The 26,679-nt window shown below is 38.4% G+C and overlaps 1 protein-coding gene and 1 long non-coding RNA gene across 3 annotated transcripts in view; one reads left to right on the top strand and one right to left on the bottom strand.

Moving 5' to 3' along the window:
- LOC126060649 (putative olfactory receptor 8G2) overlaps positions 1-26,679 on the top strand; it is a 306,855-nt gene that overhangs the window by 136,506 nt on the left and 143,670 nt on the right. The gene's annotated exons all lie outside the window — the stretch shown is intronic.
- The window catches only part of LOC126060693 (uncharacterized), a 110,849-nt gene that overhangs the window by 62,173 nt on the left and 21,997 nt on the right, over positions 1-26,679 (bottom strand). Inside the window, exon 1 of one of the 2 annotated variants that reach the window (XR_007513640.1) lies at positions 17,879-17,911. The exons of the other annotated variant lie outside the window; for it this stretch is intronic. This is a non-coding gene — a long non-coding RNA (uncharacterized LOC126060693). Of the gene's footprint in view, positions 1-17,878; positions 17,912-26,679 lie in introns of those variants that run through there. 2 annotated transcript variants of the gene reach the window in all.

Raw genomic sequence — 26,679 nt, 5'->3', positions numbered from 1 at the left:
CATCATCTCTTTTCCACAGATATGGTCAATTTTGATTACTGTGTATTCAGCCTGGCAACATCTACTTGTTTAGTAGTGATTTATGTTGTTGTAAAAAAGCATTTACAGTGAATAAGTTGTTGGTCTTGTAAAATTTATCATGCGATCTTCCAAGCCATTTGGATCATGAAGGTCATATTTTCCAACTACACATCTTTCTTCTCTGTTTCCCACTCATATTATTTTTCAGAGCAAGTCAGTTAATTGTGTACCAGAGAAGGTAAGGGGTTTTTCCTGGTACTATTACTAAATTCTAGACAAATCACTTCTAAATCATAATTTTGCAGTGCAATGATATAATCTAAAAACTAGGCCCTCCTTCTAGGATTCCTTCACAATCATGGGTAAACTCTATTCCTATAGATAAGAAGCTTCAACAACAAGAGAAAACTATTTCCTAATAACAAACAAGAATCTTTCAAAATATAATCATTTAAAACTTTAGAGGACTTCAGTTTTAACAATTATCCGTAAAGTAGTAAGCATGTGAAAATTGCCAGTACCAAAGACTGAGATTACTTTATAATAACCTTCTTCATTAGTATTGCACTTGAAACATCTTGGAACAAGAAAGCAAAGGCCTCCACAGAAGAGGATATTTTGGCTATAATTTATATTTACTTGTGTTCGGGTATCACTTGCACAGTGTAAGTATGCATACCTTCGGTAAACATTTTAGTGGCAGAATGGCACCTTACTCTTACAACAGGAGAATTTCAAATGAAACTGACAATTTGGGAAAGATAATGCCTTTTTTTAATTTCAAATTGTGAACATATTTATTTCCCTTTATCCCTCCACCATTCATTGAGCAATCTGAACATGGATAAATGACAAGTACAGGATTCATTTCTGTGTGATCTCGTCCAGATGCTGCTCTAATTGGAATCACACAAAAATCTTAATTATTGCTATCACAATTTTTTCTAGCTCTTAAGCTCTTTGAATCTAGCATGTATTTTGCACGTTATTATTATTTTTTTTAGCAGATTGGTATTTGTAGAAGATGTCAGCATTCATTCAAGTCTTTTATTATAAATTTTATTTCCCATAGATATATCAGATTTACCTGTAGTATTATGAAACCATCATCCACATCTATATTGAATTGAAAATCCACAGGATCACCATTAGTAACTCTCTTAAGTCTCTGAAGTTTCAGTTATTTCACCTACAAATTAGGAATAATAAGCTCATACCATATAGAGTTGCTGGGGAAAATATGTCAAATAATATTTATGAAGTGCCTGGACAGTTCTAATCATATGGTATCTTAGCTAGTGCTGCTATAACACAAATACCACAAGTGGATGGCTTTAACAACAGAAATTTATTCTCTCACAATTTAGCAGGCCAGAAGCCTGAATTCAGGGTGCCAGCTTCAAGGGAAGGCTATCTCTCTTGGATCTGGGGGACGTCCTTGTCATCAATCTTCCCCTGGTATTGGAGCATTTCAGCTCAGGGACCCCCAGGCCAAAGGACACATGTTCCTGGTTCTGATTTCTTGGTGGTATAAGGTCCCCTTGTACTTCTGTTTGCTTCTTTTTTTTATATGTCAAAAGAGGTTCCCTAAAAACGCAACCTAATTTTGTAGATTGGGCCCTGCCCAATTAACACAACTGCCACTAATCCATCTCATTAACATCCTACTGATAGGATTTACCATACACAGGAAAATACATCAGATGACAAAGGCTGCACAATCACACAATACTTGGAATCATGGCCTAACCAAGTGGACACATATTTTTGAGGTACAAAATTCAATCCATGGTAATAGCCCAGTTGACAGGTATTTTGAAGGGACATAATTCAATCCGTGACACATGGTAAGCACTGAATAATATCACTCTATAATAAATAGTAATGTCACCCTCACATTCATTTTTATCTCAACACTCTTTTCCTTGTTTTTGACACACCACTAATCTTTTTTAATCGTGATGTGGCTTATTGGTCCAGTTGTGAAGAATTTTTTTTTTTAATTTTTATTGTGCTTTAAGTGAAAGTTTACAAAGCAAGTCAGTCTCTCATAGAAAAACTTATATACACCTTGTTTTTTTTTTTATATACTCCTAGTTGCCCTCCCCCTAAAGAGACAACACATTCCTTCTCTCCACCCTGTATTTCCATGTCCTTTCAGCTTGCTTTTGTCCCCCTCAGCCTTCACATCTCCCCTCCAGACAAAAGCTGCCAACACAGTCTCATGTGTCTACTTGATCCAAGAGGCTCACTCCTCACCAGTATCATTTTCTATCTTATAGTGCAGTCCAATCCCTGTCTGAAGAGTTGGCTTTGGGAATGGTTCTTGTCTTGGGCTAACAGAAGGTCTGGGGACCATGAACTCCAGGGTCCTTCTAGTCTCAGTCAGACCATAAAGTCTGGTCTTTTTATGAGAATTTGAGGTCTGCCTCCCACTGTTCTGCTCCTTCTCTGTTGTGTTCCCTGTGATGGCAGTCATTGATTGTAGGCAGGAACCATCTAGTTCTGACTCAGGCTGATGTAGTCCCTGATTTATGAGGCCCTTTCTGTCTCTTGGGCTCATAATTACCTTGTGTCTTTGGTGTTCTTCATTCTCCTTTGCTCCATGTGGGTTGAGACCAACTGATGCATCTTAAAATGGTATGCAGAATGTTTTCTTAATAGATTTTATTATGCCAATTGACCTAGTTATTCCCTGAAACCATGGTCCCCAAATCCTTGCCTCTGCTACACTGGCCTTTGAAGTGTTTGGTTTATTCAGGAAACTTCTTTGCTTTTGGTTTAGTCCACTTGTGCTGACCTTGCCTGTATTGCGTGTTGGCTTTCCCTTTGCCTAAAATAGTTCTTGTTCTCTGTCTAATTAGTGAATACCCCTCTCCCTCCCTCTTTCCTTCCCCCCCCCCTTGTAACCATCAAAGAATATTTTCTCCTCCACTTAAACTATTTCTTGAGTTCTTGTAATAGTTGTCTCATACAATATTTGTCCTTTTGCAACTGACTAATTTCACTCGGCATAATGCCTTCCAGATTCCTCCATGTTATGAAATATTTCACAGATTCATCTTTGTTCTTTATCTCTGCATAGTATTCCATTGTATGAATGTACCATAATTTATTTACTCATTCATCTGTTAATGGGCACCTTGTTTGCTTCCATCTTTTTGCTAATTGTAAACAGTGCTGCAATGAACATGGGTGGGCATATATCAGTTTGTGTAAAGGCTCTTATTTCTCTAGGATATATTCCAAGAAGTGGGATTACTTTTTTTTTATGGTAGTTCTAATTCTAGCTTTTTAAAGAAGAGCAAAATCAATTTCAAAGAAGTTGTACCATTTTACATTCGGACCAGCACTAGGTCAGTGTTCCAGAGTCTCCACCACCTCTCTAACATTCATTATTTTTTGTTTTTTGGATTAATGCCAGCCTCGTTGGAATCAGATGGAATCTCATTGTACTTTTGATTTGCATTCCTCTAATGATCATGTGCATCTCTTCGTGTATCTGTTAGCTACCTGAAAGTCCTCTTTAGTGAAGTGCCTGTTCATATCCTTTGCCCATTTTTTAAACTGGTTATTTTTCTTTTTATAGTTGAGTTTTTGCAATAACATATAGATTTTAGAGATCAGCCACTGATCAGAAATGTCATAGCTAAAAACTTTTTCCCAATCTCTCGGTAATCTTTTTGCTGTTTTGATGAAGCCTTTGGATGAGCATAGGTGTTTGACTTTTAGGAGTTCCCAGTTATCTGATTTCTCTTCTGGTGTTTGTACATTGTTAGTAATGTTTTGGATACTGTTTATGCCATTTATTAGGGCTCTTATTTTTTCTTCCATGATCTTTATCGTTCTAGATTTCGTATTTAGGTCTTTGATCCATTTTGAGTTGTTTTTTGTGCGTGGTATGAGGTATGGGTCTTATTTCTTTTTTTTTTGCAGATGGTTATCCAGTTATGTCAACACCATTTGTTAAAAGGATTCTCTTTTCCCCATCGAACAAACTTTTGGGCTTTGTCAAATTTCAACTGCTCGTATGTGGATGGATTTATGCCTGGATTCTCAATTCTGTTCTATTGGCCTATGTATCTGTTGTTCTACCAGTACTAGGCTGTTTTGACTACTGTGGTGGTATAATATGTCCCAAAATCAGATAGTGTAAGGTCTCCCACTTTGTTCTTTTTCAGTAATGCTTACCTTATTTGGGGACTTTTCCCTTCCATATGAAGTTGTTGATTTCTTTCTCCATCTCATTAAAAAGTGTCTCCGGTATTTGGATCAGGATTGTGTAATATCTAGAGATCGTTTTAGCCAAAATAGACATTTTTACAATGCTGAGTCTTCCTATCCACGAGCAAGGTATGTTTTTCCACTTATGTATGTGTCTTTTGGTTTCTTGCAGTACTGTCTTATAGTTTTCTTTGTATAGCTCTTTTGCATCTCTTGTTAGATTTATTCCTAAGTATTTTATCTTTTGGGGGGCTATTGCAACTTGTACTGACTTGGAGATTCCCTCTTCGAAGCTCTCTTTATTGGTGTAGAAGAATCCAAGTGATTCATGCATGTTTATCTTGTATCCTGATATGCTGCTAAACTCTTCTATTAGTTTCAATAGTTTTCTTGAGGATTCCTTAAGGTTTTCTGTGTATAAGATCAAGTCATCTGCAAACAGATACTTTTACCTCTTTGCCAATTTGGATGCCCTTTATTTCTTTATCTAGCCTAATAGCTCTGGCTAGGACCTCTAGTACAATGTTGAAAAAAAGTGATAATAAATGCCATCCTTGTCCGGTTCCTATTTTCAAGTGGAACACTTTCAATTTCTCTCCGTTAAGGATGATGTTGGTAACTCTTGGCTTTGTATACTATGCCATTTAATATGTTGAGGAATTTTCCTTCTATTCCTATCTTGCTGAGAGCTTTTATCATGAATCGGTGTTGGACTTTGTCAAATGCCTTTTCTGCAGCACTTGATAAGATCATGTGATTCTTGTCTTTTATTTTATTTATGTGATGGATTAAATTGATTGCTTTTCTAATGTTGAACCATCCCTGCATATCTGGTAAGAATCCCACTTGGTCATGGTGAATTATGTTTTTGATATGTTGTTGAATTGTATTGGCTAAAATTTTGTTGAGAAATTTTGCATGTAAGTTTATGAGGGATATTCACCTGTAATTTTCTTTTTTTGTGGAGCCTTTACCTGGATTTGGTGTCAGGGTTATGTTGGCTTCATAGAATGAGTTTCGGAGTATTCCATCCTTTTGTATGCTCTGAAATACCTTTAGTAGTAGTGGTGTTAAGGCTTCTCTGAAAGTTTGGTAGAATTCTTCAGTGAAGCCGTCAGGGCCAGGGCTTTTCTTTGTTGGGAGTTTTTTTTTTTTTTTTTTAATACTTTTTCAATCTCTTCTTTTGTTTTTGGTTTATTTAGTTGTTCTGCCTGTGTTTGTGTTAGTTTAGGAATGTAATGTGTTTATAGAAACTTGTCCATTTCCTCCAGGTTTTCAAATTCGTTAGGAGTACAACTTTTCATACTACTCTGCTATGATTTTTTAAATTTCAGTTGGGTCTGTTGTGATATCGACCATCTCATCTCTCATTTGGGTTATTTGCTTCCTCTCCTGTTTTTCTTTTGTCAGTCTGGCCAATGGTTTATTGATATTGTTAATCATTTCAAAGAACCAGCTTTCGGTGTTGTTAATTCTTTCAATTGTTTTTCTGTTTTCTATTTCATGTAATTCTGCTCTAATTTTTATTATTTTCTTTCTTCCGGTGCCTGAAGGTTTCTTTGGTTGGTTTCTATTTGTTCCAGTTGTAGGAATAAATCTTCAATTTTGGCCCTTTCTTCTTTTTGTATGTGTGCTTTTATTGATATAAATTGACCTCCGAGCACTACTTTCGTTGTGTCCCAAAGATTCTGATAGGAAGTGTTACCATTCTCATTGGATTCTATGAATTTCTTTATTCCATCCTTGATTTGTTCTACAATCCAATCGTTTTTGAGCAAGGTGTTCAGTTTCCATGTGTTTGATTTCTGTTCCCTGATTTTTCTGTTATTGACTTCTAGTTTTATGTCTTCATGGTCAGAGAAAATGCTTTGTAATATTTCAATATTTTAGATTCTGTTAAGGCTTGCTTTACGGCATAATCTGTGGTCTATTCTAGAGAATGTTCCATGTGCATTGGAACAGAAAGTATACTTGGATGTTGTTGGCTGGAGTGTTCTGTATATTTCTATGAGGTCAAGTTGGTTAATTGTGCCATTTAACTCTCCATGTCTTTATTGAGCTTCTTTCTCGATGTTTTGTCCTTCACTGAAAGTGGTGTGCTGAAGTCTCTTACTATTACTGTGGAGCTGTCTGTTTTGCATTTCAATGCTGTTAGATTGTTTCAATGTTGTTTTATGTATCTTGAAGGCCCGCTGTTGGGTGTATAAATATTTAATATAGTAATGTCCCCTTGGTATATTGTCCCCTTAATCATTATACAGTGTCCTTCCTTGCCCTTTGTGGTAGATTTAAGTTTCAAGTCTGTTTTGTCAGAAATTAGTATAGCCACTCCTGCTCTTTTTTGATTATTGTTTGCTTGTTATATTTTTTCCATCCTTTGAATTTAGTTTGTTTGTGTCTTTAATTCTAAGGTGTGTCTCATGTAGGCAGCATATAGACAGATCATGTTTCTTTATGCATTCAGCAACTCTCTGTCTCTCTATTGGTGCATTTAGTCCATTTACATCAAGAGGGATTATGGATAGGTTGGAATTTAGTGCTGCCATTTTGATTCCTTTTTTTGTGTTTTGTTGACAGTTTCATTTTTCCAATTTTTTTGTGCTGAGTAGTTTTTCTTTATAAATTATGCATTCCTCTTTTTCACTGTAGTTGATTTTGTTTTTGTTGAGTCTTTATGTTTCCTTGTTTTTTTATTTTGATGTGCAGGATTGTTAGTCTTTTTTGTGGTTACCTTAATATTTACCCCATTTTTCCAAGTTTAAACCTAACTCATATCTCCCTATATCGCCTTGACTTTCTCTCTGTATGGAAGAGCTATGCCTACTTTATTTAGTCCCTTTTTATTGATTTAATGTTTTCATTTTTACATAATGACATCACTGATTCCCTGTTTTGAGCATTTTTTATCTTAGTTTATTTTTGTGATTTCCCTATCTGGGTTGATATCTGGTTGCTCTGTCCTGTGTTCTAGTGTTGGCTTGGTACCTGATATTACTGATTTTCTAACCATGGAATTCCCTTCAGTATTCCTTGTAGTTTTCTTTTGGTTTTTGCAAATTCCCTAAGCTTCTGTTTATCTGGAAATGTTTTAATTTCGCCTTCACATTTGAGAGACACTTTTCCTGGATATATGATTCTCGCCTGGCAATTTTTCTCCTGCAATGCTTTATATATGTCATCCCATTGCCTTCTTGCCTTAATGGTTTTTGCCATGTAGTCCGAGCTTATTCTTTTTGATTCTCCTTTGTAGGTGACTTTTCTCTTATCCCTGGCTGCTCTTAAAATTTTCTCTTTAACTTTGGTTTTGGAAAGTTTCATTATAATATGTCTTGGTGACTTTCTTTTGGGATCTACCTTGTATGGGGTTCGATGAGCATCTTGGAAAGATATCCTTTTGTCTTTCATGATGTCTAGCAAGTTTTCTGCCAACAAATCTTCAATAATTCTCTCTGTATTTTTTGTTATCCCTTCCTGTTATGGTATTCCAATCACTCACAAGTTATTCTTCTTGATAGAGTCCCACATGATTCTTAGGGTTATTTCATTTTTTTAAATTCTTTTATCTGATTTTTCTTCAACTATATTGTTGCCAAGTGTTTTATCTTCATTCTCACTAATTCTGCCTTCCATTTCCTCAATTCTGCTCCTCTGGCTTTCTATTGATTTGTCTAATTCTGTAATTTTATTGTTAATATTCTGAATTTTTGATTTCTGTCTCTCTATGGATTCTTGCAGCTTATTAACTTTTTCATTATGTTCTTGAATAATCATTTTAAGTTCCACAACTGCTTTATCTGTGTGTTCCTTGGCTTGTTCTGCATTTTGTCTGATGTCATTCCTCATGTCTTGAAGAGTTCTGTATATTAATCTTTTGTATTCTACAACTGGTAATTCCATGAATACACCTTCATCGGGAGAATCCTTGATTGTTTTGAGAGTTTGTTGAAGCAATCATGGCTTACTTCTTTATGTGATTTGATATTGACTATTGTCTTTGAGAAGTCTATAACTCTTTGTATTAATTTATTTTATGTTTTCTCACTGTCTCCTAGTTTCTTGCTTTGCTTTGTTTTGATATACCCACATAGGCTCCTAGAGTGAGCTAACTTGATTATTGGAGCCTTTGAAGCACTAATGTCCTGTTACCAGATGGCTAAAGCTGTTACCAAGTATATGACCCTAGGAGTCCATTCACTATTCTTGTATGGATTCAGCTCAGGTGTCCTGATAGTCGGTCACCTAGTGTGTAGTGTAGACTCTCACCTACTATCTTAGAGGAGCAGTGGTGATTGGTGTATGCACAGGTTTCTGGTAGCAGAAGGGGGTCACATTCTGAGGAAGGAAGGTGGCTGACAACTTTCCTCTGAGTCTCTGTGAGGAAGTCATGTCCCTGTTCTCTAGAGTGCTCTGGTGGGTGAGCTTTGCAGCCATACCATAGGCACCCAATGCTTTTACCTGTAAGGACTGGTAGGCACCACTTGTCCTTGGAGCCCTTTTGTGGGTGGCTAGGTGGCATGGTTGCAGTCTCCAGTCCTCAGGCCCCTGTTGTGGGTAGGTGAAGGCCTTGTTTAATAGGCAGAGCAGCATCATACATCCAAAACCTCCCTCTGTACCACACACCTGAAACAGTTACAGTCAGGCCTCAAACAGATTTGCCCTTACAATACAATAGCCAGATCCCATCTGGTGTAGTCTAGCCACCTGGACCCATGCAAAGGTGAAAGACACTGTCTGTGGATCATTTGAGCCTGGACTGCAGCTGCTTCTGCTCTGAGTTTCCAGTTTAGGGGAGTTGGCAGAGCATTTTTTCCCTGTTTGTTAATTTGTTCCTTCTCCAAGGTTAGGAGAACAGCTCAGGAAATGCAGTGGAACCTATCTCAGGCCCAGAGAAATCAACTGTTAATGAAACCAGCTGGGGGAGAGGGAGGAGGGATCAGATAGGATAGAGTTCTTTCAAAGGAGGAGCTATTAGATCTGCATAGTAAATTAGACAAAATCAGTTATCTTGTGCCGAGAGCGCTATTTTATCTTAGATTCCAGAGGTGTGTGTAGCCCGTGCGCACTGGCTAGGTCTCCACCAAGATTGCTGCAGGGGTTTAGGGCTGCGTCCCATCCTTGCCTTCTTTCACTGAACCTGCCCCGTCCTGAACACCATGGCCAGCCCTACAGCCACCTCACCAGGACTCAAGGGTGTCGGCACTTTCGTCGTCTTCTTTCATTGAAGCTACCACTTCCTAAATGCCACTGCCTGCTCCACTGCAGACACACCCAGGGCCAGGAGTGCACCACTTTGCTTGTCTTCTTTTGCTGAAGTAGCCATGTCTTGAAAAACTACCATCAACCCTGCTGGAATTGCACAAAGGAATTGGGCTGAGGCACTGCTGTGGGCTGGGCAACTGCTCGCTGCTTGTGCACCATCTCTCCCAACCCCATCACTAAGTCCAACTTCTTGACTTTGCCTTTGATGCTCAGGGTTCCTAGCTTGTCATATATATAATTGATTCACTTGTTTTTTTTTTGATCTTTGTTGTAAGACAGATCACCAGAAGAGTCTGACTACTCCGCCATCTTGGCCTTGCCTCCAATTTTTTTATATACCACCAATCTTTGATGATTTTTTTTTTTTTAATCTCTTTCTATTGAACATGGAACAGTCATCTGGGTATCCCAAGCCAGGAACTTATCAATTTCCTTCAAAACTCCCATCTCAGATATACACATGCTTTCTGCTTTGGTCTTTAATGCCATCAAGGGATTGGTAATAGATCTTATTTGAAGGTGAGTACAAAATACATCAAGACAACAAGCCTAAAACCTGTAAATACAACGTTGTCTAAACACCATGCAAAATTTCCATTCTGTAGCTATGGTTCTCCAGAACAAAAGCCCCAAGGGTCATGGACTACTTCAGGTTATACAACAATATGTAGCACATGGTGCTTTGGGAATGAATGAGTTTTACCTCTCTTCATAGGAACTTCTGGATTCTCTTCATTGGAAAACACACTTCTTTCTTGGATGTAGAACTCAATTTGAGTGATATACTTAATGTTGGCTATTCAGTTACTTTCCAGAGCCACTATTTCTGTATTTTTGTATTGGTTCCAATATTCAATGTACTGTCTAATGGGAAATCAGCCTACATCAGTGGTCAATACATTATTTTTGTACTTTCTGTTAATACTTGCCTCACATTAATTGCGGTGAATGGTTTCTCTGATATGACAGAGATAAGACAGGAGAGCAGACATGAGTAGCTAAAAGAAGAAATGGAAGGTGAAATGGGGAAGAAACCATACAGGGATAGACAGGCCTTCTGTCATATACTGATGACTTGTTAAAATATGCCTAACTCTGGGGGAAAAAAATTAAACCACTATAACTTGGTATAATATGCCTAACTATGGCAAAAAATTAAACCATTGTGAGCCTTAGCAATCTAATATGTAAAATAAGTATACTAGTAGTTGTTGTGTAATCCCTGTTTAGTGCAAATGTTTATGGTGCCAAAGAAGAATGTCCTGGTGATACAATTCCAAAAAATGAGCATTGAAAATCTTGTGGAGCATACCTCCACTTTGACACACATGAGATTGCCATGAGTCAGAATCAACTCAATGGCAACCAGTACTTAGTTACTGGTAGTATATGTTTTGCACAAGAGGTGAGAAGATTGCAAATAAGGCATGGGAAGTGCTTCCTTTTCGATGCTGTTAGGTGTCATTGAGTAAATGTTCAACTCTTATTGATCTCATGTGACAGACCAGAACTACCACATAGGGTTTTCTAGGCTGTAATCGTTACAGAAACATATTGCCAGGTCTTTGTTCTGCAGAGTCACTTGGCGGGTTTGAACTTCTAACATTCCAGTTACACCCGAGTGCTTAGCCATTGCACAACCAGGGCTCAGAACACTCATTATTCTAAGTTTTCAGAACTGTTCTTCGGATGTTCAGAGACTGATCAGTACTAAGAAACACTCTTATAGCACAGAAAGAAAAAAGATATAATTCCACCTGTTTTTTATTTTCATGACCCATAATACAAAGATCCCAGAATCTGTAACTTCCAACATAGAACAGAGACAGGGAGGGAGAGTTAGAGATATCTGAATGATAAGAATTAGATCTGTTTCACAATGCATAAATAAACATGTACCTCAAATTTCTTCTTCTCTTCCTCCATAATATTCCCACAGGAAAATGGCAGGAGGAAATCACGCCACAGTGACTGAGTTCATCCTCTCGGGGCTACAGACAAACCAGAGCTCCAGCTTCCCCTCCTTCTTTTTTTCTTAGGAACCTATGTGGTCACAATGATGGGAGACCTAGTCATGATCACACTGATTGGGCTTAGTTCTCACCTGCACACCCCCATGTACTATTTCCTTAGCAGTTTGTCCTTCATTGATCTCTGCTATTCCACTGTCATACCCCCAAAATGCTGGTCAACTTCGTGACAGAGAAAAACATCATCTCCTATCATGAATGCATGACTCAGCTCTATTTCTTTCCTGTTTTTGATATTGCAGAGTGTTATAATGTTGGCTGTGATGGCATTGATCACTATGTTGCCATCTGTAATATTTTGCTTTACAATGTCACCAAGTCTGCTCTTGGTTGGTAGTTGAGGTGTATATGATGGGCTTAATTGGTGCCACAGTTCACATAGGTTGCATGCTAAGAGTGATTTTCTGCAAGACTTGCAGACTTTTTTTTGCTTGTTACAAACATACAGTTAGAGTCCAGATGTCCAGTATGCATATCTTTAGCTTAATAAAGAGTTTCTTATAATTGTTTTGTGGTGTGTACTTATTAGACCATCTGTGGGCTAGGTAATGCTTGCAAAAATGATATGTAAGCCCCAATGTAAAAAAATTGCTTTTTGGGATTCCATAAAGACAGCTTGTGTTGCTGTCAGACTACCTGTTAGTGTCACCTCCTAATGAACTTTCTCTCTCTTTCTGACTGGAGTACTTTTCATTGTTTCAACGGCTCCAGGGATTGGAGAAGTATAGGGTAACAAATTTTGGTGCCCAATATGGTGCTCGAATTACTCTGGTGCTAGTTCTGTCTCCCTAAGGACTGAGTCCTGGTGAGGACCGAGGAAGAGAGAAGGTGCTGCCCCCGTTGAGTTTTCGAGGTCTCTCCACATGTGGTGGTCCAGAGGTCCAGTGATGTGTGGGGTGGGGGGGACCCCATGGCAGTGAGCTCCAGACAGAGGGAGAAAGTTTCCCTGCAAAAGTAGGTAACTAAGCATCCTGTGGTAAACCCTCTGTAAATGCCATGGGGGTGTCGATTCTCATAGACTCCATCCAAGAATGGGTAACTGGGTCCCATGAAGTTGGAGGAGAGACTAGTGAGGTTCACAGTTAGAAGTGGGTACCCAGGGAGTAAGGTTCTGGCTGAGAGTCCACTAGGAACTGGAATTAATTCAGAGGGGATTCCCTAATGAAGAGACATCTTAAAATTGTGTGTAATCAACTGTGGCCTCAATACCAGCTTCCAGATGGGGTCAGATGGCCTGTGAATGATCTGTTTTGTTTTTGAACTAACAAGTAAGATTTGAAAAAAAAGCTGCATGTAGAATGTTTCATGACATTACGGAATGAGAAAAAGGATAAAACTTTTGTTTTAGCCCTTCCTCTGCAGATCAAAACTGAAGATGGAGAAAGGGATGAAGAACCATGGAATGTTCTTCTTATTCCCCCACCTCAAAAAGCCCCCATCAGCACCTATAAGGGACCCCTCTCTTGTGGTATCAGAGGATGAGGATTGGAAGGCATTAAAAAGGGGTGGAGGAGGTGAGACATATACGGTCTCCCCTCCGCATACCAGGTGTTGGGTACAATTCACCCCAGTTCCCCCAGGAGGGCTTTACCCATTCTGGAAGGTGTCAGTCCCAGCTGCAGAAGGGCCACCTCAGATAATGGGGGTCCATAATCCATTCTGAAGCATGACAGCAGATATCTAAGAGAAAGTAGAAAAAGTATGAAGATGAAGGATAAATATGGATGGAGAAAGAAGAAACCCTGGAAGATAGATATTATTAAAAAAATTTCTGAAAAATGTAAAGTCAGGAACAGCCTATTAAATAGAAGGGAGATTTTCAGAGTTTTAAGAAAGGGGAAGCCCTTCATAGATGTAAAAACATGTAAGCAACCACGAAGGAATGACATTTTCACTTCAGAGGAAATGAGTTAGAAAGGCAGGCTGAGCACCTGTGCATTCTAGACTACTTCGAGTGCTGGGGATAAAGGTGGTTAAGAAGAAAATAAACTCTGCCTGAACTGGTCTTTTTTTCCCAAGTGCTGCTTTGGAAACCAGGACCTTGAGATGGGGAATTTATGGTAGTTCATGAAACTAAGTATTTCCTTCTTTTGCCTCTGTTAATAAATCACCCTCAAGTGTATAAGACTGTATAATGAAGAGCATTGTATGCAAGTGGAGTGAAAAAATGAATAAATCAATATGTATACTACTGAATTGGGAGTGGGTAGTTTTTTTTTTTTTTTTTTTTTTAGGGGCTAGAAAGGAGGCTAAGAAAAAGAAAGAGACCAGGACATGAAGAAACAGCCCAATCTACTGGCCACTGCCTAGGATCAACTAGAGGAAAACAATGAGACCAAGATAAGGATGCCCCCCCCCCACCAAAATGTGCATTTTACAAGGAGGAGAGACACTAGAAAAATGAGCGTGCCAAAAGAAAGAAGGGAAAAGGGCCAGACAAGATTGTAAGGGGGGAGAAGCTTTTTCAAGGAGTTATGAAAGAGCAGGAGGAGGACGCTGAATGACAGAGACAGGGGGAGACAGCTTTTCACTTCCCTCCTACTGACCCCCTGTTAAAACTTATAATACCGGACCAGCCTTCTCGGAACTCACCCAGTAGCCTAAAGAACTTCCTTGACCATCAGTACTGAGGTTGTTGGGATTACTGGAAAAGAGGTAACTAGACCATTTTTGTAGCCATGCACTGTGAAATAGGGAAAACCAAAATGTCCCACTAGTTTCTATACATGCCCGAATGCCCAGTTCCCCCTTATCGGGGTGGGATTTCCCAAGTAAAGTGCATGCTGAAACGTCTTGATGAAAAAAGCTTGTCTCTGACAGTAATACCAGCAAATCCTCACACGGGACAACTCGGCCCAGAAAGCCGAATTTGTTACCATGATAAGAGCCTTGGAATTGGCAGTTAGGTAAGAGAATTACAATATACACAGATTCTAATTCTGTTTTTAAAGCTCTGCATGCACATGGAAGCTTATGGGAAGAAAAAAGTCTCCTGAATGCAGGAGGAAAGAAAAATTAAGTATGGAACTGAACTGTTGCAACTTTTGGACACTGTCCTAAAACCTCAAAAGGTGGCAGTAGTCCACTGCCGAGCTCACCAAAAAAGAAATACCACAATACTACAAGGAAATATCCCCAATATACTCAGGAAGATCTACAGAGAACTCAAGGCTATGGTGCCACCCAGAGTCAGAGCTGGAAACACATCCCTGATGGTAAGATTTTCATCCCCAACAATCAAGTTTTTAACTTAATTTTTTATTTACATCAGGATTCACATTTGGGGAGAGAACCATGTTTGATTAGATATCAAAACATGTCTTGAGAAAAAAGCTCATTATCATGCGGTTGACACTTGCTTACTTTGTGCAGTAAATAATCCAAAGACTCATGGGCTGGAGATTTCCAGCGCTCAAGGAATGAGGCCCTTTCCAGGTGAAATATGGCAAACTGACTTTTGTGAAGTGTTCAAAACTAAACATCTGATGAAATATTTACTGGTGTGTGTAGATTCTTTTTCAGGATGGGTAAAAGCTTTTCCTTTGCTGGACTGTCTCAGCTAGAGAGTGGTACGACAGGTTTCGACTGCTTTTGGAATAAAGTGATGAAGAGAAACCAGATAATTGGGAGCTCCTAAAAATCAAACACCTATTCTCATCTAAAGACTTCACGAAAAGAGTAAAAAGACCACCTACAGATTGGGAAAAAATTTTCAGCTATGACATCTCCGACCAGCACCTGATCTCTAAAATCTATATGATTCTGTTCAAACTCAACCACAAAAAGACAAACGACTCAATCAAAAATTGGGCAAAGGATATGAACACACACTTCACTAAAGAAGATATTCAGGCGGCTAACAGACATATGAGAAAATGCTCTCAATCATTAGCCATTAGAGAAATGAAAATTAAAACTACGATGAGATTCCATCTGACTCCAACAAGGCTGGCATTAATCCCAAAAACACAAAATAATAAATGTTGGAGGGACTGCAGAGAGATTGGAACTCTTATACACTGCTGTAGGGAATGTAAAATGGTAGAACCATTTTGGAAATCTATCTGGTGTTTTCTTAAAAACTTAGAAATAGAACTACCATACAACCCAGAAATCCCACTCCTCGGAATATACCCTAGAGAAATAAGAGCCTTTACACGAACAGATATATGCACACCCATGTTTATTGCAGCACTGTTTACAATAGCAAAAAGCTGGAAGCAACCAAGGTATCCATCAATAGACGAATGGTTAAAAAAATTATGGTATATTCACACAATGGAATACTACGCACCGATAAAGAACAGTGACGAATCTGTGAAACATTTCATAACATGGAGGAACCTGGAAGGTATTATGCTGAGTGAAAGTAATCAGATGCAAAAGGTCAAATACGGTATAAGACCACTATTATAAGTTCTTGAGAAATAGTATAAACTGAGAAGAACACATTCTTTTGTGGTTACGAGGGGGGGAAGGAGGGAGGGTGGGAGAGAGTTATTTACTGATTAGTTAGTAGATAAGAACTATTAATAGGTGAAGGGAAGGACAATACTTAATACAGGGAAGGTCAGCTCAACTGGACTGGACCAAAAGCAAAGAAGTTTCCGGGATAAATTGAATGCTTGGGTCAGGGGAGCAAGGGCGGGGGTTTGGCGACTATGGCTTAAGGGGACTTCTAAGTCAATTGGCATAATAAACTCTATTATGAAAACATTCTGCATCCCACTTTGAAGTGTGGCGTCTGGAGTCTTAAATGCTAACAAGCGGCCATCTAAGATGAATCAATTGGTCTCAATCCATCTGGATCAAAGGAGAATAAACACCAAGGTCACACGATAACTATTAGACCGAGACAGAAAGGGCCACATGAACCAGAGACTTACATCATTCTGAGACCAGAAGAACTAGATGGTGACCAGCCACAACCGATGACTGCCCTGACAGGGACCACAACAGAGAACTTCTGAGGGATCAGGAGAACAGTGGGATGCAGACCCCAAATTCTCATAATAAGACCAGACTTAATGGTCTGACTGAGACTAGAAGAATCCCAGCAGTCATGGTCCCCAAACCTTCTGTTGGCCCAGGACAGGAACCATTCCCGAAGACTACTCATCGGACATGGAAGGGACTGGAAAATGGGCTGGAGAGAGATACTGATGAAGAGTGAGCTCCTTGTATCAGGTGGACACTTGAGACTGTGTTGACATCTCCTGTCTGGAGGGGAGATGGGAGGGTAGAGAGGGTTAGAAACTGACAAAATGGTCACGAAAGGAGAGACTGGACGATGGGAGCGGGCTGACTCATTAGAGGAAGAGTAAATGGGAGTATGTAGTAAGGTGTATATAAGCTTATATGTGACAGACTGACGTGATTGGTAAACTTCCACTTAAAGCACAATAAAAATTATTTTTAAAAAACTCATTAAACTGCACACTGAAAATGAGGACATTTTATCATATTTGTCTTACCTCAATAAAGTTGATTTAAATAAAAAAAAAGTAAAAATGTTTTTGATACTAGCTTAGATGGGTATATTATTAGGTACTACAGAGAGTTGTGCCTGGGGAATTCCCATCCCTAAAATAGACACTCCCTCTGATCCCCTGTTGAGGGATGAAATTTTTTGGATCTATATTGCTAGAGAAGTGTTAAACATTACTAATTTCTATCTGGTTGGGGGGTTGTGTGCCAACTCTGCCCTCAAATCCTATCTCATCAGGGTTTGTACTGCCCTAGAGGCTTTGAGAAATTTCACCATTTTTAAAACACATAAAGACAGAATTGCAATATTCTGATCTAAGGCACTAAGTTAAAACTTGGCATAGATGTATATGGCCACTCAGCTCCAAAGGCGGGAGGGGGGGATATGTGAGCCCAATAGCTTGCAGCATGTTTTCTTCTTTCCAAAATGAGCAACTGAGAGCTTGACATAAAGAATGCCATAATGATAGTCTAAGTAACCTGTAAGTTTTTTACTGTACCAGCTGCAGTGGTCTCTTTCCAACGGGGTGTGGGGTCTTCTTAGCTCTTGTGGCCTTATCTCCCTCTCCTTCTTTGCTTTCTTGGGAAATGGCCTTCAGCCTGCAAGACGGCAGCTAGAAAGGCTGCCTGGCACTTTTGGTCCGACATTTACCTTCTGTATTAGTGAGGATTAGGTATGGCTATGAGATACACACATGCACCTGCGCATGTGCGTGCACACACACACACACACACACACACACATCAGAGTGCCTTAAACTAGAAGACAATTCAGAGCTGGTATGTTGGCTCACTGATCAGGGACCTAAGCTGCTTTTAACTTGTTCCTGGGCTGGCTCTAATACAGTGAATTTTACCTTATCATCCTAGAGAATAGCTCCAGATTCATCATTCATTTCCACCACCCAGTCAGCAGAAAGAAAGCTGTGAAGGAGAAAAGAACATCCTTTCACTTGAAGAACACTACCTAGAAGTAACACTAATATCCCTTTGGCTAGACTTAATCACTTTACCAAACCCAAATACCAGGGACGCTGAGAAATGCAGTGCTTATTCTATATGACCATGTGCCAGACTAAGATTCAGGACACATATTATTGAGGAAGAAAGGAGAGTGAATATAAAAAATAATCAGCAGTTTCAGCCACATCTTACAAAATTTGTATTTAGTGAAGACAACTCTATGGTGATATCTCAAGAGTATGACATTTGAGTCAGGCATTGTATCTAAGAAGAATAATAGTGTTAAATGTGGTTCAAATAAAATGTATAATGCATAATCAAAATGTATTAATATTTTAATAACTATCATGATATGCTAGAAAGGTATAAACTTTGCTGGGTAGGGAAGTTAGTAGAATATCGCAACAAAACTGGGCTCATGTCCATGGCCTTGCCTTCATTCATGCTGCTTCCCTACCCTGAAATGACATCTTGATTCCATCGTGCCTCTCCAAATTTTATACCCCTTTTAATGAAAAACTCAAATGTCTATTTCTCAGTACATATTTGAACACCCCGGGTTATCATTAGGCACATTTCTAGTTCATCACACTTTCTACAATAAAAATGTCTTTTTGGCATTGTTTGCTGTTAATGAATGATTATAGATATCTCTACAAAGATTCTCAAATTCTTGAAAATAGAAAATTGTGTTTTGCATTGTCTCATATTTCTTGGTTTATAGTTATATAAATTTTGTTGTTATGTGTTCCATCAAGAAGATTCCAACTCTTATCGACCCTATAGGATAGAGTAGAACTGCCTCATAGGGTTTCCAAGGCTGTAACTTTACAGAAGCAGATCGTCATATCTTTTCTCACATGGAGAGGCCGGTGGGTAGGAACTGCTGACCTTTTGGTTAGCAACCAACCACATTACCCATTCTGCCACCAAGGGTCCTTATGTAATTATTTATATGCAAAATTTTCCACAGGGTTTATGAATTAATCTTTTAGTAATTTTTGCACTTTGCACTCCAGTTTGCAAAAATGATTTAAAAATAAACAGATTAAAGCCCTCCATCAATCAGTAATTAAAACATATGAGGTAAACTCAACTAATCAAATTATTGCAATTATTGTATTTATTAATTTTAATTAGTATAAGAAAATTACATAAATATTTTGAGTAAGTATTTCACAATATAAATTTTATACCTAACGATGCAAATCGGTCTATATAGAGAAATAAAATAATCAGTGTAATGCATATGCTCCCAGTTTTTTAAAGCAATTCTCTTTTACTTTTAAAAGAAAAAAGGTATTATCACTCCATGGTAGGCTTGTTAGGAACTCAAGGTAATATCTGAAAGATGCTTTCATTCAGCCTCCGTATTAAAATAATCCAAGTGTTGCTGCTTTATGAATACATAATATCTAAATACTGTTAGAACATATCATTGAGGAAAAAAAGAAAAGAAAACCTTTTAATTCTTATATCTTAGGTTGTTTTATTTTCCCTGTAGGAAATCGCTTTAGAAAATATATTTCCCTTATATCTTCAACATTTTCTGAAAATTTGAATTTTCAAAATTTTAAATAACTTAGCAGAAGCCCACTGGAGGTCTAACAATATCTGTCACATTTTTGTTTGAAATCCATAATGAAATGTAAGCAATAAATTACACTTATGGGATAACGTTAAATACTTGAGAACCAATGGGGAAAAAAGGAAATTCTAAATACTTTTTTTCCTAAGAGTTGAAACCTGTGAGATATGAATCTAGTGGGAGGCCATGGTGGTTGTTTATTTCTAATCAGACCCTTACCATCTATGCTGAGAGTATAAATTGTTTCTGTCATATCAACCAACGAATGCAAAATGCTTCATGGCCTTGGGCATCAGCATCATAAGAAATTAAGGCCAGTGATTCATAATAATTGCCAAATGAGACTTTTAGATTATGCCTCATTCATCATCAAAGAGTACTACAAGGTTAGGATTCAGAACTATCCATCAGGATCATCAGAATCATATTACCCTCCAGAAAAATGGAAGAGAAAAATTTACAGCACTGAACTCTTTAGGAAGAAGGAGGATTGTGTTTAGATCCCAATCTTTGATTCTTAGAATCTTAGAGTTCTTTGCCCTAGCCTCTGTACCAACGCACTTCATGATGAGCATAACTACTTATATATCTCCACTTGTCCTCCATCTTAATTATCTAGTGCTACTATAACAGAAATATCACAAGTGGATGGCTTTAACAAACAAAAATTTATTTTCTCAATTTAGGAGGCTAGAAATCTGAATTCAGGGTGCAAGCTCTACAGGAAGGCTTTCTCTCTCTGACGGCTCTGGAGGAAGGTCCTTGCCTGTTCAGAGCTTTTGCAATCTTCATGTGGCTTGGCATCCTTCTTCCCCCATCTCTGCTACTTTTGCTTGTTTAATCTCTTTTATATCTCAAAAGAGATTGACTCAAGATACATTTGTAGTAATTCTGCCTCATTAACATAAAAAAGACAATCCATTCCCCACTGGGATTATAACAACAGACATGGAGTTTAGGATTCACAACACACATTTTTTGGAGATAAATTCAATCCATAACACCCTCACTCTAATATTTACACACACATTATCCTTAATGTCTCCCTGTCCCATATGTTATGAAATTTTGACAAACACTTTACTGTTTATTCATTTCAATTCAGGTATAGAGATACATTTGTTCACTTACATTTAGTCTATGAGTTGCTCATATGCATGTTCAAATTGAAACTGAAGAAAATTAGAACAAGTTCACAAGAGCCGAAGTTCAATCTTGAGTATATCCTACCTGAATTTAGAGGCCGTCTCAAGAAGAGATTTGACATGTTGAACACTAATAACTGAAGACCAGATGAGTTGTGAAATGACATCAAGGACATCATACATGAAGAAAGCAAGAGGTCACTAAAAAGACAGGAAAGAAAGAAAAGATCAAAACAGATGTCAGAAGAGACTCTGAAACTTACTTCTGAACACTGAGTAGCTAAAGCAAAGGGAACAAATGATGAACTAAAAGAGTTGAACAGAAAATTTAAAAGGAGGGCTTGAGAAGACAAAGTAAAGTATTATAATGCCATGTGCAAAGAGCTGGAGATAGAAATCCAGAAGGGAAGAACATGCTCGGCATTTCTCAAGCTGAAAGAACAGAAGAAAAAATTCAAGCTTCAAGTTGCAACAGTGAAGGATTCTGTGGGGAAATATTAAACCACGCAGGAAGCATCAAAAGAAGATGGAATGAATACACAGAGTCACTATATCAAAAAGAACTTGTTGACGTTCAACCATTTCAAGAGGTAGCATATGATCAAGGACCAATGGTACTGAAGGAGGAAGCCCAAGCTGCACTGAAGGCATTGGTAAAAAACAAGGCTCCAGGAATTGACAGAATACCAAACGAGATGTTTCAACAAGTAGATGCAGCCCTGGAAGTGCTCAGTCTTCTATGCTAAAAAACTTGGAAGAGAGCTACCTGGCCAACTGACTTGAAGAGACCCATACTTATGTCTCTTCCCAAGAAAAATGATCCAATCAAATGCAGAAACTATCAAGCAATATCATTAGTATCACACACAAGTAAAATTTTGCTGAAGATTGTTCTAAAGAGACCGCAGCAGTATATCCACAGAGAACTGCCAGAAATTCGGGCCAGATTCAGGAGAGGACATGGAACCAGGGATATCATTGCTGATATCAGATGGATCCTGGCTGAAAGCAGAGAATACCAGGATAATGTTTACCTGTGTTTTCTTGACTACGCAAAGGCATTCGACTGTGTGGGTCATAACAAATTATGGATAGCGTTGCAAAGAATGGGAATTCCAGAACACTTAGTTGTGCTTATGACAAACCTGTACATAGATCAAGAAGCAGTTGTTCGGCCAGAACAAGGGGATACTACGTGGTTTAAAGACAGGAAAGGTGTGTGTCAGGGTTGCATCCTTACACCATACCTATTCGATTTGTATGCTGAGAAATTATCCGAGAAGCTAGACTATATAAAGACAAACAGAACATCAGGATTGGAGGAAGACTCATTAACAACCTGCACTGTTCAGATGACACAACCTTGCTTGCTGAAAGTAAAGAGGACTTGAAGCACTTACTGATGAAGATCAAATACCACAGCTTTCAGTATGGATTATACTTCAACATAAAGAAAACAAAAATCCTCACAACTGGACCAAGAGCAACATCATGATAAAGGAAGAAAAGATTGACGTTGTCAAAGATTTCATTTTACTTGGATCCACAATCAACACCCACGGATGCAGTTGTGGCACGATGGCAGTGTGTTTGGTTTTGGGGGTTTGGATGATATAAAGAATGTATCTTGGGTGGTGGTGGGGAGAGTGCTACCAACAAAACTGCATCTTTAGAAAATAAACTAGAATTTTCTCTTTGCAATATTCTGTTATTATATTCAAATCATAAAATTTTTTTTTTTTTTCCCTAAGTGCTTTTGAGTAGGAATCAAGTAGTTGCTAATCTGTTCTCTTTAACAGGAGAATGATTCCAGGGTCATTTCTTTGGTAAATACTAATTATACAAAGGCAGGGGAACTTATACCTTAAAACTCATAATGGCGTTCACAATAAAGTCAAAGGGGCATGTATAGAATGTGTGAATTAAAGAAGGAATTTCTTATCCCCAAGAGGGTAGCATCCTGACTGATATTGTGATTCCCTGGAACTCCAGTCTGTGTTTTCCATTTTCTGTGCTGTATCAAAATTAATTTTTGCTACTATACTTATTGCTAAGGAGTTCTGGTGGCACAATATCTAAAGAGCTCAGCTGCTAGAAAAGGTTGATGGCTGAAACCCACCAGCTGCCCCTGGAAGAAAGATGTAGCAGTCTGATTCTGGAAGGATTTACACCCTGGGAAATCCTATGGGGCAGCTCTACTCTGTCCTAAAAGTTCACTCTGAATAAGAATCAGCTCCACAGCAACAGGCTTTTCTGGTCTTCACAGTTGTTGTTCTAAATGTAGAGATTATAGCAGATGGCTACAAATGGAACTGACTTACAATGGTCTCTCAAGATATAGAAAAGTAGCCAAAATAAAGGCATCATTGCTCTATAACGATAAATGCTGTTAATAGTTTAGACTCAGTGTAAATATTCCTTTCCTGAATTTTGACTTCTATCTAAGAGAATTAAAGTCTCTGATGTTTCTGGCTAATAGAGACTCAGAGATATTTTTCCTAAATGATTGACTATTTTAACATTCTGGTGACTAAGTGGTTAAGAGCTCAGCTACAAACCAAAAGATCAGCAATTCCGTCTCAAAAAGTGCTTCCAACCCTATGAGGCAGTTCTACTCAGTCCTATTTAGGGTCATTATGAGACACAATCTACTCAAAGACAGTGGGTAAGTATTTCAGGTAGCCCTGATGGGGCATTGGTTAAGCTTTCAGCCACTGACCAAAAAGATTGGCAGTTTGAATCACAAGCTGCTCCTTGGAAACTCTATGGAGAAGTTCTATTCTGTCCTATAATGTTGTTATTAGTTGAAATCAATTTGACAACAATGGTACCGGTTGTTTTAAGTTTTCCTGAGGGGCAAAACAACATTTACATTGATTTCAAGGTTCCTTGTCTCCTGGCAGTCCAAGATAAACAACAACAACAACAACAAAAAAAAAACTGTGCTATGAAATCCCTAAAACAATGGCCTTGCAGGTGAATTTGGTTTTCAGGGTATAATCTATATTCAGTCCAAGGAAATAACAGATCTGAGAATGAACAAGACCAAAACCATGGAAGGGGGATGGTGAAAGGTTTCAATTTTTAAATGTGAGAAAAAGCACAAAAACAAGAAGAAGCAATCAGTAAGTCAATTGTCTCTAAGGAGAAATGAAAGTAAACCATAAATTACATAATTTTTAAAATTTCCAAGAAAGGAATTTATAGTATTGTTACTTGCCTACACCGATGTGTCATAGCCCTTCAATCCCTTGTTCTGTGGAATACATTTTTCTCAAAGCTTGATAACAATGGAAGGGACCATGAAGGCAATAGAGTTCAAGTGTTTTTCTTTGGAAATGAGGCAACAAAGGTAATGACAAGTCCACCAAAAAAAACCCACTGCTGTCGAGTCGATTCCGACTCATAGCGACCCTATAGGACACGTCACATAAATAAATGTTTTACATTGTGACTTCTCCCCACTGAATTAAATATCACTGAAGGAAAATAGGCTATTGAGTCCCAAAGATGCAACAGACTTAGGACTCATCATTCAGAAATGCACCTCTGTCCAACTGGATTCATTCCTGATTTCTGACAACCAATGTCGATTTCAATATCACATCTAGAAATTGAAACTGAAATAACTAATTATGGTTATATTTATTCTTCACGGTTCTATAAAGAAGCAATTAATTTTAGAGAATAACTATTCACTAATCAACACAGTCAACTATAGAGCTAGGGGAAAGTAACTGAGGCACCAAGGAGGGAAGAATGAAGATAGAATTAGAAAACAATAGAAAAATAAGTAAATGTCTCCTTATAGCCTCAAAGAGTAAACATTTTGATAATGGCGTCCATGTCTAACTCATTTTTATGTCTCTCATGACACCCGGTTTATTGTTTGACACATAATAATGATTTAATGTTTACCGGATAATGAAAATAAATGAATTAATAAATTTCATGTCAAAAAGTCTCCATATGGTTTTCAAAGCCCTGTCTACCTACTACCACCCACTTCAACTCTTACTATTCTACAGGAAAAAAATGCTCATTCTCCTCAGAACAGTCTTCATATTCTTCAGGCACACTGCTTCATCCCATGTCCTATTTATAAACATTCTACTCCGTTTGTTTAAAATTACAATTTCTATATCCTGTTTAACTTTTATTTGTCTTCAAGACCTAGTTGATGCTTTCTCCACGCTGCTTTCTCTGACTTCTAAAGAACATAATGAATGGTCTGTCATTCTAATTCTGACTCAAGTATACACTTGGGTCTTGCATTGTTTACTGTTTTGTGACAAGTTTTAGTCTAGCCTTCTAACTGAACTCCATGAAGGCATGAGTCTTCCCTGTATCCCTTCAAGACAAATCTCATTTTAGTTGCTCAAACAATATTTTTTGATTGTATATGATTCTTATAAATGTAGAGGTAGCCCTAGCAAAAGGAAAACTTTAGTTTAATTCAAGGGCACCACATATATTGCGATGTATATTTCAAGGAATAAATCCAGCCCTTTTCAGATTTCTGATTCTAACCAACATGTTGGATTATTTAGAAGTTGGATTTGACATGTGAAGGGAACAAATGTACTAGATTAAAATTAGCAAAATGATGCTAATAAAGCAGTCCCTGCAGCAGACAGCGTGAAGTTATTCCGAAAGCATCAGACGTACACCAGCGTCATCCCTGAGCTCAGGCTATTGATTTGCCAGCTTCATGGACAGTTTTGGACAATGCTTTTTGTGAGCATTATGGTCAAGGCACTGGAAGTAGTGTTGATTTTTGGACACTCTTCAGATGCAAAAGCAAAAAAACAAAAAATTAAAATCAAGAAGTAAAAAACCTGAAACATTGGTCCTGTAAAGAAAACAGTTCACGGGGGAAGCACGGAAACGCGGCTGGAGGGACGAGAAGTCCCCGGGAGGCAGCGACTGATTTTGGAGTCGAGAGTGCACCGTCCCAGTAGGGGAGCCTTGTCGCTGGGCGTGGGGCTGGAAGCAGAGGATCTGACCGTGACTCCAGCGGGCCAGACCCCCCGGGGGCAATCTCCACACAGCCAGCACACATAGGCGACGCGCCCCGTGGGAGTCTCAGATATAATAGTCATTCCAAGCAAGACAAGCAACTCTGGCTATATTCTGAGGTGCTACTCTCCTATCTCTCTGTTCCCTCCCCCACCCTCCCCAGGCGGCTTCATTAACATCTGAATAGCCTGAGCCAGAGGGAGAACTCTGATAGGGTTCTGACTGCATTTTTTTTAGCGGATTTTCTGGAAAAACTAGTTTCCCAGTGATGGCTCGGAGACAACAATCCATATCAAACCACTTAAAGAAGCAGACCATGACAGCTTCTCCAACCCCCCAAACAAAAGAATCAAAATCTTTCCCAAATGAAGATACAATCCTGGAATTATCAGATACAGAATATAAAAAACTAATTTACAGAATGCTTCAAGACATCACAAATGAAATAAGGCAAACTGCAGAAAAAGCCAAGGAACACATTGATAAAACTGTTGAAGAACTCAAAAAGATTATTCAAGAACATAGTGGAAAAATTAATAAGTTGCAAGAATCCATAGAGAGACAGCATGTAGAAATCCAAAAGATTAACAATAAAATTACAGAATTAGACAATGCAATAGGAAGTCAGAGGAGCAGACTCGAGCAATTAGAATGCAGACTGGGACATCTGGAGGACCAGGGAATTAACACCAACATAGCTGAAAAAAAATCAGATAAAAGAATTTAAAAAAATGAAGAAACCCTAAGAATCATGTGGGACTCTATCAAGAAGGATAAACTGTGGGTGATTGGAGTCCCAGAACAGGGAGGGGGGACAGAAAACACAGAGAAAATAGTTGAAGAACTGACACAAAACTTCCCTGACATCATGAAAGACGAAAGGATATCTATCCAAGATGCTCGTCGAACCCCATTTAAGATTGATCCAAAAAGAAAAACACCA

Source organism: Elephas maximus, chromosome 17 (genome assembly GCF_024166365.1).
Source record: "Elephas maximus indicus isolate mEleMax1 chromosome 17, mEleMax1 primary haplotype, whole genome shotgun sequence".
Classification (NCBI taxonomy): domain Eukaryota; kingdom Metazoa; phylum Chordata; class Mammalia; order Proboscidea; family Elephantidae; genus Elephas; species Elephas maximus.
This window is presented reverse-complemented; position numbering and strand designations above follow the sequence as displayed.